We start from the raw sequence: 16590 nt of genomic DNA, 5'->3' as shown, positions 1-16590 counted from the left end.
GATATAAATGAAAGAAGGCCTAAGTAAGTGGAGAGAGATGCTGTTTTTATGAGTCGGAAGACAGTGTATTTGTTAAGATTTTAATTCTCATAAGTTGATACATAGATTTAATACAATCTCAGAAGTTTGGCAAACTTCTTGATAAAACTAACTCTAAAATTCCGTGGAAGTTCAGGGCACCTAGAATAGTTAAAATTACTTTGGGGAGAAAAACAATATTAAAAGACTAAAATGACCTGAAATTGAGACTTAAATTAGTGTAATCAAAACAGTATGGTAGGCCGCCCGCCCCTCGCCGTGAGGAGGAGGTGGAGGAGGAGGCGGCTGGGGGAGAACGAGCAGCGAGCCGGAGCGCGAGCGCCAGTGAGGGGGCCCAGCCGTCCACCGCCGCCTCTCCTCCGCGAGCAGGAGCCCCGGCCGAGGCGGCACGCCGCCCCTGCCCCTCCCTCGTCGTCAGGCCGTGAGGGCAGCGCGAGCGAGCGAGGGGGAGGGCGAGCGAGCGAGCGCCGGGAGGAGGCGGCCGGACCGAGCGGGTGCCCGCGCGTGTGGCGTGAGGGGAAGCCGCCTGCCCGCCCCCTTCGCCTTCCCTTCTCTCCCCTTCCCCGCCCCCGACCGCGGAGCAGCACCATGTCGGCGCCAGCGGCCAAAGTCAGTAAAAAGGAGCTCAACTCCAACCAGGATGGGGCCAGCGAGACCTCAGAAAAAGAACAAGAAACAATTGAACATATTGATGAAGTACAAAATGAAATAGACAGACTTAATGAACAAGCCAGTGAGGAGATATTGAAAGTAGAACAGAAATATAACAAACTCCGCCAACCATTTTTTCAGAAGAGGTCAGAATTGATCGCCAAAATCCCAAATTTTTGGGTAACAACATTTGTCAACCATCCACAAGTGTCTGCACTGCTTGGGGAGGAAGATGAAGAGGCGCTGCATTATTTGACCAGAGTTGAAGTGACAGAATTTGAAGATATCAAATCAGGTTACAGAATAGATTTTTATTTTGATGAAAATCCTTACTTCGAAAATAAAGTTCTCTCCAAAGAATTTCATCTGAATGAGAGTGGTGATCCATCTTCAAAGTCCACTGAAATCAAATGGAAATCTGGAAAGGATTTGACGAAACGTTCAAGTCAAACGCAGAATAAAGCCAGCAGGAAGAGGCAGCGTGAAGAACCAGAGAGCTTCTTTACCTGGTTTACTGACCATTCTGATGCAGGTGCAGATGAATTAGGAGAGGTCATCAAAGACGATATTTGGCCAAATCCATTGCAGTACTACTTGGTTCCTGATATGGATGATGAAGAAGGGGAAGGAGAAGAAGATGATGATGATGATGAAGAAGAAGAAGGATTGGAAGATTGATGAAGAAGGGGATGAGGATGAAGATGATGATGAAGGGGAGGAAGGAGAGGATGAAGGAGAAGATGGAGAAGATGACTAATTGAACACTGATGGATTCCAACCTTTTTTTATTTTTTTCTTTGTTGTTGTTTTCTTTTTCTTTCCTTTTTTTTTTTTTTTTTTTTTTTTTTTTTTTTTTTTTTTTTCTTTTAATTCAGTCCCTGGGAGCAAGTTGCAGTCTTTTTTTTTTTTTTTTTCCCCTTTCCTTTCTTTCCCCCCTCCCCCCCTTGTGCTCAGTCACCCTGTTCTTGAGGTCTCTTTTCTCAAACCATGGTTCTCAACTTATTTTGGGGGGAAGTACCTTGAGCAGAGTATAATGGGAAAAGAATCTACACCCTTCTGTTCTGAATTCATTTTTATCCCTTCCTGTCTCAAAACAAACTGTATGGAATCAACACCACCGTGCTCTGTGGGAAAAAAGAAAAATCTTCTGCTCCCTTCACTCTGCTGGAAGCTGGAGGGTGCTAGGCCCCTGTGTAGTAGTGCATAGAATTCTAGCTTTTTTCCTCCTTTCTCTGTATATTGGGCTCAGAGATTACACTGTGTCTCTATGTGAATATGGACAGTTAGCAATTACCAACATGTATCTGTCTACTTTTTCTTGTTTAAAAAAAGAAAAAAAAAAAAAAACTTAAAAAAATGGGGTTATAGAAGGTCAGCAAAGGGTGGGTTTGAGATGTTTGGGTGGGTTAAGTGGGCATTTTGACAACATGGCTTCTCCTTTGGCATGTTTAATTGTGATGTTAACAGACATCCTTGCAGTTTAAGATGACACTTTTAAAATAAAATTCTCTCCTAATGATGACTTGAGCCCTGCCACTCGATGGGAGAATCAGCAGAACCTGTAGGATCTTATTTGGAATTGACATTCTCTATTGTAATTTTGTTTGTTTATTTTTAAATTTTCTTTTTTGTTTTCACTGGAAAGGAAAGATGATGCTCAGTTTTAAACGTTAAAAGTGTACAAGTTGCTTTGTTACAATAAAACTAAATGTGTACAAAAAAAAAAAAAAAAACAGTATGGTATAAATGTGGCTAGGGTTGTGGCTCAGTAGTAGAGCACTTGCCTGGCAGATGTGAGGCACTGGGTTCAATCCGCAGCACCACAAAAAAGTAAATAAAATAAAGGTATTGTGTCCATCTACAACTAAAATATTTTTTTTTAAAAGGCAGTATGGTATTATATCAGTGAAATAAAAATGGAGAGTCCAAAAATTGACCTGCATGTTGTGTGGTCAGTTTATTTGTTCAAAGACTGGGTTTTTTTCAAGCAGTTTTAGATTTACAGCAAAATTAATAGGAAAGTACAGAGATTTCCCACATACCTCCTCCTCTTGCACATACATAGCCTCCCATTTCACTATTCCCCATCTGAGTGTTACAATTGAAAAACCTACATTGATACATCATAATCATGTAAAGTCCATAGTTTACATCAAGGCTTACTTTGGGTATTGTATATTCTATGGGTTTTGACAAGTATAATGCATATGTCCACTGTTATAATATCATACTGAGTATTTTTACTGTCCTTAAAGTCCTTCATGCTTCACCTATTAAATCCTTCTTGCCCCAACTCCTGACAACCACTAATCTTTTTACTGTCTCCATAGTTTTGACAACGAAAACTATGATATTTTTTACTGTTGCCATAGTTTTGCCCTTTCCAGAAAGTAGTTATAGTTGGGTAACTTTGGGGCAGTAGATACTGGGTATTGAGCCCCGGATCTTATACCAGCTAAGCACAAGCTCTACCACTCACCCCTATCCCTGAAAATATCAGTTGAAATCATGTAGTATGTAGTCTTTTCAGACTGGATTCCTTCACTTAGTAAAATGCATTCAAGTTTTCTTCATGATTTTTCATGGCTTGATAGCTCATTTCTTTTAGCTCAGTTTTGGTATGAACTTAAAACTGCTCTAAAAAATAATATTTGTATTTTTAAAAGTTAAACACTTGTGATATAATCTTTCCTCTTCTTTAGGTATTACTCTAGAGTAATTACTCTTAAAAAGTAATTAAAAAGAAATAAAAGCATATATCCATACAAAGACTTGTACCTAGAATTGGTTGAAGTTCCTAATTGAGATTTTGGTGTCTGGGATTTGGATGTTTGGGAACCTTCTAGGATATTGCATCAGCACAGCTTATTTTTGACCATTTACACTTCAGTTTACCCATTCACTTATTTGAGTTTCATTGTAAACAGTAAAATAAACCAATTAATATCATTAAAGATAAGGACAGTATGATGAAAGGAGTAGCTTCCTGATTAGGGTTTGCTAGTCACTGACTAGCAGTGACTAGCCAGACCCAAACTAAGATGGCTTTTGATTTAAATTATAGCATACTCTTCATTCTACCACAGTTATCTCTACTTGTGCCCAAGTGCTGGTTAGTTTGGAGGAAAGAGACTAGAAGCTTAGAGAGCATTGGGAGTAGTAATCTAGATAAGCAGTAATGAGAACCTAAGCTAAAGTAGTTTTGGTAGGATTAGAAAAGGAAGTAGGATGCAAGTTGTATTTCCGCCATTCCTTTTGTTATTTGCTGTAATTTTTATACAATGCTATCATGAAACTTCATTTTAATCATTCTATTAACTGTTTACATGTCTCTTCAGATTATGATATACATATATCCTCACTGCTCAACTTTAGCACAGTTCCAAAGATGTTATTTTCATTGCCAGGATGATTGGCTGAGTGAATGAATGAGTAGCGTATAGAATCTTTTTCTGAGAACTTGTCACCTGTATATGTGAGAGGCAAGGAAGAGTACCAGTTACAGAAATTAAAACCAAAGTTCCACTTTGAGTGACCAGGATGCTTTCTTGAATAGATCATGGGAAATCAGGAGGAAAACTATTCTTTGGAGAAATGAGAGCTCAATTTGGAACACAGTGAGTTTAAAGTAACTTAGGAGATTCCAGCAGGCAATTGGAAATATGGGTCTGGAACTTAGATTTCTAGACGTCCTTTTGGGTATTACTAGCAAAAAGTAATCATTGAAATTATTTGAAACTATCCTAGTTTCACCATCATTTTCTTTTCTATAAATAACTGTTACAGCCTCCTGACTAACCTAGTTCTATACCATATACCCTCTCTTTCATTCCATTCTCTATGTTCCTGCAAGAATGATCTTTCTAAGACGTAGATGTGATCATGATAATGCTGTATTTAAAATAACGTTTAAATAGTTTTTACTGGTCTTCAGAAGAAAATCAAAACTCTTGTCTGCCAGATGTGGTGGTGCACGTCCGTAATCCCAATGGCTTGGGAGGCTGAGGCAGCCTCAACAAAATTCAAAGCCAGCTTCAGCAAAAGCAAGGCGTTAAGCAACTCAGTGAGACCCTGTCTCTAAAAAAAAAAAAATAGGACTGGGGTTATGGCTCAGTGGTTGAGTGCTCCTGAGTTCAGTCCCCCATACCAACCCTACAAAATAAGGGCTGAGGATGTTGCTCAATGGTTAGTTGCCCCTGGGTTCAGTCCCTGGTACCCCAAAACAAACAAGCACCCACCAACTCTTTACCTGTTTCCTTTATAATCTCAGCCTTCTCTGTCTCTTCAGATTCATCTCTGCTATTCTCTTCTTTATGCTCTACCCTGTAGCCATTTATGACCACTTATGGACCACCATTATAGTAGTATTAGCAATGGAGTGGTAGTGATACTACTAATAGCAGCATTTTTTGAAGAGTGTTAGAATTGTGCCAGTCATTATTCTAAGCAGCTTATATTTATTGATAATAGCTAAAAATATAGTTCATACCATGTAGCATCACCTAAGAGCTTTACCCTTTACACTACACTTTTGTAAAGCTTTACACTTTACAAAACTTTACACTTTGCCACATCAACCAGGGGAGTCTTCTTAAGTTCGTTTAAACATTCAGACTCTATAAGACCATAATAGGCCACACTTAACATCAGTCTACTCAAAAGTGTATAGGAATAGGGACCAAGGCTTGCCAGCAAAACAGCATCAGGCATTCTTCTATAGTGAGACCTTATAGCTGTTCATAGAACTGTGTACCTAGTTGTCCAGGAGCTCTTCTTTGCCTCCATTTCCCCACATGATGCTCAGATACAAAGAAATGAGATCCACATTTAATGTATATAGGAGTTATCCTGACTCAAAAGCTTCCTATACCACAGGAGACAGTATCTCTTGTAGGAGTTCCACAGGCGTAGTATCCAGTGTCCTTGTAAGGGTCATGCTAAGTTTTGAGTTACCATACTCATTAGGCTTCAAGCCATACTCATTAGGCTTCAAGCTAAGTATTTATAGTTCTTACCAGTCAGGAATTGCTGCCTTTGTTGTTATTTTTCAGTGCTGGGCATTGAACTGGGGGTCTCATGCATACTAGCCAAGCACTCTACCACTAAGCTACATCCCCATTCCCAGAAATAATTCTTAATTTAGGAGCATAGTTGATGTTTTACCTTTGTCAGGCTTTCAGGGGTACATAGTTAAATATTTAATCAAAAGTTGAAGTCTCATATTGAGGGGTCTCCATTTACCTACCCACATATTAACTCATTTATTCCTCACTACACACAATAAAATGAGGTAGTTATAGTTATTAACCCATTTTACAGATAAGGATACTGAGGTACAGAACATGAATCCAGGCAATATGAATCCAGCATGTACGCTTTTAATCATTGTGTTAGATAGAGTAATAGCTCTCCAAAGATGTCCACATCCTAAACATCAGAATGTAGTTGTGAATGTGTTATAGTACAAGACAAGAGAGAATTAAATTTACTACTAATCAAATGGTCTTGAGATGGGGAAATTTTCTTGGATTATCTGGGTAGGTTCAGTACAGCTTTATGAATTCTCATAAATGAAAGAGGGAAGTCAGAGATTCAATATCAGATTGACCCAATGTGAGACATAGCCATTGCTGGCATTCGCGATTGAGGTAGGGCCATGAGCCAAGGAATAAAGGCAACCTCAAGAAGCTGGAAAAGGGAAAGAAAACAGATTTTCCCCTCAGTCCTCAAGAAGAAGTGCACCCCTGCCAACACTTTGATTTTAGCCTAGTGAGACCCATTTTAGACTTCTAGAACTGTAAGATGATAAATTATTTGTGCTGTTTTAGGCCACCAAATTTGTGATCATTGTTATAAGAATAATAGGAAACTAATATAAATCACTAAACCATACTATATTTTCTGCTGCTGGCCTTTCTCACTGCTGTTTTTCTTCTTTATAAAATCTTCTGCCTCTTTTCCCCATTTCTGGATAGCCTTTCTTAGTGTGCATTGGTTGTTTCACCTCTATGTTGATCTTACTCAGTAATATTACTTCTGTTGCATGCCAAATATTACATATCTATCTCCCTACTTTCTACTCACCTTTCAGGATTTAATTCAGAGGCCAGGAGTATGACAGTAGTAGAGCATTTGCCTAGCATGTACAAAACCCTAGGTTAAATCCCCAACATGACCGAGAGAGAGGGAGGGAGAGATTTAACTCAAATATCACTTAATAATACATACCACTTGTTCATTTTTGTCCTAAGATTTACTCCCTTAATTATAAATGTTTACTTGTCTGTTTTTGCAACTAGACACTCTTTCTTCTCATCATCATATTCTTGGTACTCATCTTAGTATATTGCACACAGTAAGGGCATAAATAATATTTGATGAATGAATGGATTCTATTTTTGGAATTGTTATTAGAATATTATATTCATCCCGAATTGAAAATATAATTTTTCCCCATTAGGGTACAAAAAATAAGAAAATGAGCTCACATGGCCACCATAAAAATTATAGGAGCTCTAGTGCTGCCGATGAGATATTTATCACTTTCAGCATTCATTCTTTGAAATAATTGTTAAATTTTAGCACTATTTACATAAGTAATATCATGGTTCTTTTTCTTTTGCCCACCAATTTTGCATGAGAAAAATTAAAATACTTTACTTGGCATAATGTTTTAGAACAGAGACTGGAATTCTATTGTGTGGTCCTAGACCTTTGAACCAAAGAAACTTGTTTCGTTCTTAGGTTTTTATTTTGTAAGCTACTTCTCAAATAAGAGTATGTCTATCCATCCTCCTGCACTCTGCGTATTCCTGCCTGCAAAAACATCCCAGAGCCCTCCTTACCACATTCTTGGTCTTGAGAGCCCCTTCATCAACCACAGAGGAACTCTTGAATCTAGAGATGGATAAGATGGGAGAAAACTTTATTTATCTTTTTGTTTCTTCAGTCTACACTCCAGTATGCAAGTTTGAGTCTTCAGACTCACAGAAGAGCCAGGGGTAGTGACACATGCCTGTAATTCCATCTACTGGAAGGGTGAGTGCTGAGGCAGGATGATTCTAGAATGTTCCAAGTCAGCCTCTGCAACTTGTGAGACCCTGTCTCAAAAAAAAAAAAAGGTGAATGGGAGCTATAGGGATATAGCTCAGTGGTAAAGTACCTCTGGGTTCAATACATAGTACTGTAAAAAAAAAAAAAATCACAAAAGGAAGGTCTTTTTCTTTTTTCCCTTGATGTCTGTGTATTTTCAGAGCTCTAGTCTGTTTTAATTCTGTGATCTGGCCAGAGTAAATTTCACTTTAGCTCAAATCATGACTGTTTTATAAACAAATTTAAACTTGGTTTAAAAAATTATATTACCCAGAGCATGAGAACCTATAAATGCATAATTTACAATTTAGATTTTCTAAAGGTGTTCAGAGAAACTTTCTAAAGAGAAACATTCTATGAGGAGGAGCATTCTATATAGCAATTTTGTTCACTGCCTTTGGAATTAGAGTAAGAAGGAATTAAGACATGTAAGAACATAAGGAGATGCTGGCCAATTAATGGGAATTATACATTAATTGAATTTTTTTCAGAAGAGTTGCCGACTCTATAAAGATTTTTCTATGAAGAACTTCTCCTCAGATCCAAAGGATGATATATGAATGTATTTAGAACCCTGAGTGAAGACTTAATGGGAATATCTTCTCTCTGATTTGGAGTTTTTATGAAATCAAGTTACTGTAGAATATGGGAAAAAATGGTTTTGCTCCAGTTTCTAAACAGAATGAAAAGCATTGTCCTAATTGAATTTGTTTTGATATTCTTGCTGCCCCACACAGGTCATGTTGCAAGATGAAACAAAAGAGTAGAGCTAGAGAGTAATATGAGGCATTGACCAAAATGTGGTAATTGTTAGGAATGGCATTGTTGCTAGAATATGAAGCCTGTAAGTAAAGTATGTTATGTGGGATATGAATTCATTTCCATATTAAAAAGGCCATGTTGAAAATAAAATGTCATGGAGTTTAGAAAAGATGAGGCTTAAGATTGCCTGAAAATTAGTCTTCTGATTACTGTAAGAATTTGATTACAGTTCATATAATTTTTATGCATAGGCATTTTTCTTTCTTTTTTTTTTTAACATTTGTATTAGTTGTTGATTAACCTTATTTGTATGTATATGGTTCCAAGAATTGAACCCAGTGCCTCACACATGCTAGGCAAGCGCTCTACCACTGAACCACATCCCAACCCCAGCATTTTTCTTAGATCATATGAGGTTAGGCTATGCTTGAAATGAAGAAGTCTTTAGATATTGGAATAAGGGAGCCAACTAGAGCTAGAACTGCATCTCAGTGGCAAAGTGATTGCTTAGCATGTGTGTGAGGCCTTTGGTTCATTCCTCAACACTGCAAAAACAAAATGAAACAAGAAAAACTGAGTTCCAAATTCAAAAGCTAGCCAGCAAGAGTTATAGGTGAGAACACTGACATAATATCATTTTGAACCTGGTGGTATGCCAGATAGTATTCTAAGCTATATTTATATACACATGCATACACACACACACACACACACACACACACACACACACTCACGCACATATACACACATTTAAATATGATTTCAGTATATTCACATGACTTGATTCAGTGTACACAGTCTCAGAAAATTAGCCAGGAAATATTTTTCCTTCCGGAAAAGGGTGTCTGAGTAGTTTTTTTAATGCTTTAAAGTAAATCCAAATACTATTTTTGAAGACACAAAAATAAATAGTTGATCACTGAATATTATGGTTGATCAGAACTAGCTATGTATATCCTTTTCCTTTTGAAAAACAATTTGTCATTTTTGTCTTCTCTACCCCATTGGTATGTATAGGCTACTGAATGAAGCAGAGTAGTTTCTGAAAGAACCTCATAATCACATTACCCTTTTCTCTGTTTCAATCAAGAACCCAGGTGGTAGTAGCATTGGCCTATAACATCCATTTTGGCAACATATGTGACATGTATATGTGCCCCCTATTTTTGCAGAGAACTGCCTGAGAAATATGCTATATATTTTTTCCAATCTATATTCACATCTATAAACTAAAAATGAGGCATCTGATTTGCAATTCCAAATAGATTGATTATCTACCAATATACAAGAATAACTATTACCTTAAGTCTTATGCATCACAATGATACCAGAAAAATGAAATTACTATTTTTTAAAATTGTTTCATGCATGTTAAATTTTTTAATGAACTTTCCAAAGTCTTCCATTTCTTTTTTTTTAACATAAAATATTTTTAAAATAACAACAAAAAAATTCTCAGTCTTTTAAAGCACACACGTAATTCCTCTATAGTTCCAAGTACAAGAATACTGGAAAACTACGTAATACAAGGTTATCTCTGTAAGTGAATGGTCTTGGGAAGCTTCATTGTTCTTTAACTATGGTTGGTGTCACAGATGGAGAGCAGAGACCATTGCCTGCTGAAAAAAGAGTGCTGAGAAGTGCCATAGCTGTTCTTCAGAGGTTAATATAAGGAAAAACTCTTGATTTGCCAGAGAAGTCTGGAAGGGGAGCAGATGGTGGCAAGAAGGGCCCTCCAGCTTACTCAGCTGCTTAGGGTGACCTCTTTAATACAAACAAACCAAGTAGCTCCCAGGGTAATGGGGGAGTATCATTTGTATTCCCTAATAACAATACTGTCCCTCACTTTGCAATCACTTACACCTTACCCAGTGTGTGGGCACCATCTGCTTCTTGTGAAAGTATATAGGCCCTGACCCTGGCCCTTGCTACTTGGGACTACCATTGAATGATATCTTTGGAAAATGTAATGTTTACAGATTACTTTCACTTGAATCGGATAGGCAGATGAGTGTTATGTTCATTTGCATAATTAAGAAACTGAGGCAAAATAGAATTGAGGGATATTGGAATTACAACTGAAGCATTCTGATTCTTAATCTTTTTGTTAATGGTCCACAGAGCCGTTCCAGTGCTCTCAGTTTAGGCATTAGCTACCCAGCATTTGAATAAAACTTTTTGGAAAGGAAATTACTGATTTTGTAAATGTACCCTCAGAATTTTAATCCTTCTCCTGGCTACTGTTTTGCTAGGTGACAGAAAGGACAGAAAGAAGGGCTATGGTGTAGCTAGTGGTAGAGTGTTTGCCCAGCATGTGCAAGGCCCTGGGTTCAATCCCTAGAACTGCATTAAAAAAAGAAAAAAGAAAGACAGAAAAGAAAAAACAGAGAAGAAAAAGAGAGCTTTAAAAGAGAGCTTTATTTTCTGCTGATATATTGCCATGGCCTTCCAGAAAACAGGAATTAAGTTAGAAGGTCTAATTTACTCTGCAGTTTCATCAAAACCAAAATTATTTAAAAGGAAGCCTTCTCATTCAGTGGAGTTCCTTGGTTTGTGTATTTGCATATATATTATATATATGAGTATACATGTTATTTTTAAACTGACCCCCCTCAATACATATTTTTTAAAACCACAGTTCTCCTTTTCCCTGCCATTGGCAGAAATGACACTCATTTTCATGCATTAGCACCTGCCTAGGGGCCTAGTGAATCAAAAGAGCAGTGAGCAAAGTGGTTTTAATTGCCCAGGCTTTGCTAGAGCTTTTCTTGCTCTCAGAAACACAAAGACTTTGAATGGTGTCAGAGGGCTGTACTGAGAAAGTGTTTTCCTTTAAAACTCTAAGCAGATGATTCACTTACTATGGTGAGACATTGTCTAGTACACACAGATAAGTTGCTGAGCCCATCTTCATTCCAACTGTGAGAGATCACAAAGCAATTGTGAGTTTCAATCGCCTTGAATAATTACTCAGGAAACCAGGCAAATGTCAGAATTTACTGACTTGTTATTAATTCAGGACTCTGTCCTTATAGAATTGTACTTGTTAATTACTTGTATAAAGTAATTTAAATGAATAGTATCATATTCACTGTATCAAAGTGGTTAACAGACTGTGGAACCAATCTGTGTTCAAATCCTGACTACATTTTGCAGTCTATATGATCTTAAACAAGTTCTTTTATCTCTCTGAGCCTGTTTCCTTTTCCGAAAAAGAGAATAACAGAATTTACCCTATAGAGTAGTTGTGGGGACTTAGTTAATACATGGAAAGCATTTAGAATACTGTTGGGCATGTAGTAAGTATCCAGTAAATGTTAGCAAATAAAACTTAAAAAAAAAAAAAACCGGTTATAAAAATTGGCAGAGAAAAACAACCAGGCACAGTGGCAGGCACATCCCTGTAATCCCAGCAACTAAGGAGGCTCAGGCAGGAATATTGCAAATTTGAGGCCAGCCTGGGAAATTTAGGGAGATCTTGTCTCAAAATTAAATAACAAAGAGAGAGAGGGGGGTGGAGGTCAGTGGTAAGAGAATCCCTGGATTCAGTCCTCAGTACTGGTGGGGGGGAATGGCAGAAACAGAGACACAATTATAAATTACAAAAAATAATCTTGGTGTATCAATATTATTGACATATATAAATTGTTTGCTCACCATCCCAATAAAATTCTTAATTATTTGCTCATTTGACTTTAATCCAAAATCAGCAGTCCTCTCTGGATTACAGAAATGAATATGTAAATTAAGGATTCAGTTTAGTGTTCATTTCTAAACAGTGTTCATTTATACTTAATTTTCATCTATAAACAGATACTTATTAAACCCTTACAGTATGTCTAATGAAACTATAGAAATGAAAAAGACATAATCCTTGATTTCAAGAGGTTCACAATCTAAAGGGTACAAGGCAAACAAAAACTATTATGTTGATAGTCAAGTGCTTTAATGGAGACAACTGATGAAAAATGAAAGCTTAGGAAGAAGCACCTAACTAGTTGTCCAGAGATCAGGGAAGATTTCTCAGAGTAGGTAGTATTCAAGTCAAGAATTCAGAATGAAAAGGAGGTGAGAACGCCATGCCTACTCTAGGGAACTTCACATACAAAGGTATAGAGGCTAAAAAAATGGAGAAAACATACCACAGTATGCTGGTATTTTCATGTGTTTCATGTGTTGAGATGTAGTGGGGAACAAGTCTGAAGAAATAGAAGCCACATCATAAGAAAAATAAACTTTATCATATAATCATTGGGAAACCATTGAAGGACTTAAAGCAATTCAATTCAAACATTTTTATAAATGTTAATTCTGTGCCACACTCTTTGTTAGATACCAGAAATATACGCTAGATAGGTCACAATTTTATGGGAATAACATGATTTTCATTCTCTTTTGAATAGGTCATTCTGTTATGTTATAGAAGAGTAGCCGAAATAAGATTTGGAGGCAGGAAGATTAGTTAATCCAAGCAAGACATTACTATGATCTTGAGTTGAGGCACTGTTAGGGGAGTTGAAGAGAGAAGGTAGGAATGGAGCTGGACGTGGATAACAGGTGGGTGCCTGAAATACCAGCAGCTTGGGAGGCTGAGGCAGGAGGATTACAAGTTCAAAGCCAGCCTGAGCAACAGCGCAGGGCCAAGCAACTCAGTGAGACCCTGTCTCTAAATTAAAAAAAAAAAAAAAAACGGCTGGGGTTGTGACTCTGTGGTGGAGTGCCCCTGGGTTCAATTCCAGGTACCCATCCCCCCCACCCCCCCAAAAAAAAGACTGGAGTGGAAAGATACTTAGGAGACAGAATCCCAGGATTTAGTGACATTTTGGATGTGGAACTAGAGAAGCTGAAAATAAATCCCAGAGCAAAAGCTCCCACTTGTCTCTGTTGACTATGGCATGCCACTCCATCCCTTCCTATTGGTATTCCAATTTTATTTTTTGTTCCCTTTTCCTCTGCACCTCTGCATATTCATTCTCATCTCCTCTCTCTACCCTCTTCCCTCTCCCTGTAGTCCTCTGTATCACTACTTTGCCATTTCCCATCCTTTCACATAATTAATTTCTACTTGTTCTATCAAAATGTTATTTCCTCAAGGAACTCATCACCTCTGCCCTGAAATCAAGTCAGGTACCCACTGTTGGATACTATCCTATCATTTTGTACTTCTTTGTATATATATGTTATACATGGACACAATACCTTTATTTTGTTTATTTTTTTTTTTTTATATGGTGCTGGGAAATGAACGCGGTGCCTCACATGTGCTAGGCAAGTGCTGTACTACTGAGCTACAACCCCAGCCCCCATTCTGTACTTCTTTATTTGCAGAAGTTGTTGTTTAATATCTCTCTCCCCAACTAGAATATAAATGCCATAAGTCCAGAAATCAAGTCTTTTCAATAAATGTGTATGTGAGACCTAATACATAGTAAATATTAAATAATGATTAGTGGAATATATTAGCCTTGATTTAAGATTTTTTTTTAAAGAAGGAAAAAGAGCCATGTATAGTGGTGTACAGCCTGCAATTCCAGCTAGTCAAGAGGCTAAAACAGAAAGATTGCAAGTTTGAGGTCAACCTTGGCAACTTAGCAAGACCCTGTCCCCACATGAGCCAAGATTAACTTGTTTCTGGGTTTGTCTCTTTATATTTCCTATAGTTCCAAAGGGAATGACATTTGTTGAGTTTTTGATTACCACATTGAATCTGAACAGGGAACTGCATGTTGAATATTCTCTGCCATTTGTCTCTGTTACGATTCCATTTTTCTGTTTGTTGGGTAATTGAATGAGTATTATAGTAGCAGGCTATATATAAAAAAAGATTAAATTTAGTTAGTATGATTTAGCAATGTTCTAATTTTAGAATTTTTTTTCCAATAAGCAATACCAGGCATCACTCAGATTTTCCTAATCTGCGAAAATAAGGTTGATATTTTAGAAACATAAATAAATTTTAGAAACCCCATTTTAGGAAATAAAATGGGATTGTTAGAAGCTTAGATTCTGAAGCCAGATTTCCTAGATTCAAATCCTAACTCTGTGCCAGTTTCTTTACCAGCAAGAATAGAAATAATAATAACACGAAGCACATAATATTGTGGTAATGATTAAATATACATAAAAGGGTGTACATACGTAAGAAAGTACCTAGCATGGATAGTATTAAAAAATTACTGCTTAAAAATTTCTTATTTTACTTTTTGATTAAAAGAAGCAATTTATTTCTTTATCTTGAAAGAAAAACTATAATATTATTTTTCCCTAGTTTTTATAGCCCGAGTTGTTTGAGAACGTGAAATCATGATCATTTAAATTTCTATTCTCATGACTATAATCATGCAATGAAATTAGGACAAATCATATAACTATTTTGAGCTTCTTCCTCATCTATGAAATGATTAACTCATAGGATCTTTGTTGATTCTGAGTAGAATCTCTCCTTTTAAATGAATATAAACTTCACAGGCATAAATATTAAAGTGTCTTTATTTAATATGATTAACAGCTAAGATACCAGGTAGTTTCATATGAAAATAATATTTGAACTAAGCCATGAAGAATATGATTTCCTTATTTGGAAAAGCATACACACATACTACATTGTATATATTTGTATATTATATGTTTATATATAACATATATGTTTTTATGTATGTCCAAATGGTCCTCAGTACTTTCTGTTCAATCCATGGTTCCATCCAACCTATGCCTTGGATTCCCCAGCCTTAATGCTGGAAAATTGTTAATGAGCAATTTCAGTTAATTTCCATTGCTTCTTGTGTTGCTGTTCTTTCTAAAAGTCAAGAGAATCAGAATTCTTTTAAGCCTTGAACCACTCATGGGTTTTAAACAGTTTCTTCCTAATCTTGAGGTTCTCAGAGCTCTTGATGCATATTTATGCATGGTAATCTCTAGCAAGGAACCTCCTGCAAAGCACTTGGTTGTTTGAGCCCTGTGAAGCCATAGTGGCACAATTTTTGAATCTTACCCAAGTAGCACATAGAGCATGTTGAAGGCAAAGAAAGCATGACACACTTAAACATGACTTGCTGATAGAGGCTCACATCATAGTAGGTATTTATAGAGGAATTTTCCTAGAAGTTGAGATGTCAGAGCCATTGTGATATGTAATCAAGGAGCTATGGAATGATTTTATTGCAATATTTCTAAACACAGTGGAGAGATCAGGAAGAGAAACTGTCTAAACCACAGAATAGATAGTTGAAACAAAGCATCTCTTTCTCAGGGCAAGCCTTGCTTTGTGATTTGGGGCTGAGGATGGAACACTGCTTGCAAAAACTAAATAAGAACTCCTTGAAAGTATTCGGCACTTTATTCTGGGTCTGTTCAGTATTAAAGCATTTGAGAGCTTTTTTCATTTTTTTTTCCTTTTTTTTTAATATTTGTTTTTAGTTATAGATGGACACAATGCCTTTATTTATTTATTTATTTATTTATTTATTTATTTATTTATTTATTTATATTTATTTTTATGTGGTGCCGAGTATGGAACCCAGGGCCTCACATGTGCTAGGCAACCAGCTTTACCACTGAGCCACAACCCCAGCTCTCATTTTTTTTTCTTTCTGAACTTGTGTATGAAGTAATAGGGCCACAAGAGGAACTGCTCCTTGATTGCCTATTTTCTTTAAAAAAAACAAAACAAAACAAAAAAAAAACCAGGTCTCTACCAGGTCTTCTATCCCTGACTGTTTTGCACCCCAAAAAGGCAGGCTGTAGGAAGGAAGGAAGTATGGTTGTTGACCCTTATGGCCTGCTAAAGCCTCTAGTGAAGCAAACATTGTATATTGCTTCCTTTTATGCCTGCGTACTCCCTCTCAACAACAACAAATAAACAATCTGATCAAGCTCTACAACTGTTATTTTCAATAAATAATTGTCATATGGGGGAAGAAAGGGAACTTGCAGCATAAAGCATGTCAACCACATTAAATATCTGAGCCTTGTTTGCATCCTGATTTGAACACATCTCCTTTCCTCCTTTTTTCTTTTTTAAAGGTCAACTGTGGAACTCTTAATACT

The 16590-nt window shown here is 36.9% G+C and overlaps 1 protein-coding gene and 1 pseudogene across 4 annotated transcripts in view; both read left to right on the top strand.

Annotated features, from left to right (window-relative positions):
• The window catches only part of ZSWIM5 (zinc finger SWIM-type containing 5), a 197273-nt gene that overhangs the window by 115330 nt on the left and 65353 nt on the right, over window positions 1-16590 (top strand). The gene's annotated exons all lie outside the window — the stretch shown is intronic.
• LOC306647332 (protein SET-like) lies at window positions 364-2423 on the top strand (annotated as a pseudogene). Its single transcript has one exon. The product of its transcript is annotated as a protein SET-like (transcript).

This window comes from Sciurus vulgaris (assembly GCF_902686455.1).
Source record: "Sciurus vulgaris genome assembly, chromosome: 1".
Taxonomy (NCBI): domain Eukaryota; kingdom Metazoa; phylum Chordata; class Mammalia; order Rodentia; family Sciuridae; genus Sciurus; species Sciurus vulgaris.
Note: the sequence above shows the minus strand (reverse complement) of the source record. Positions and strands in the feature narration are given on the sequence as shown.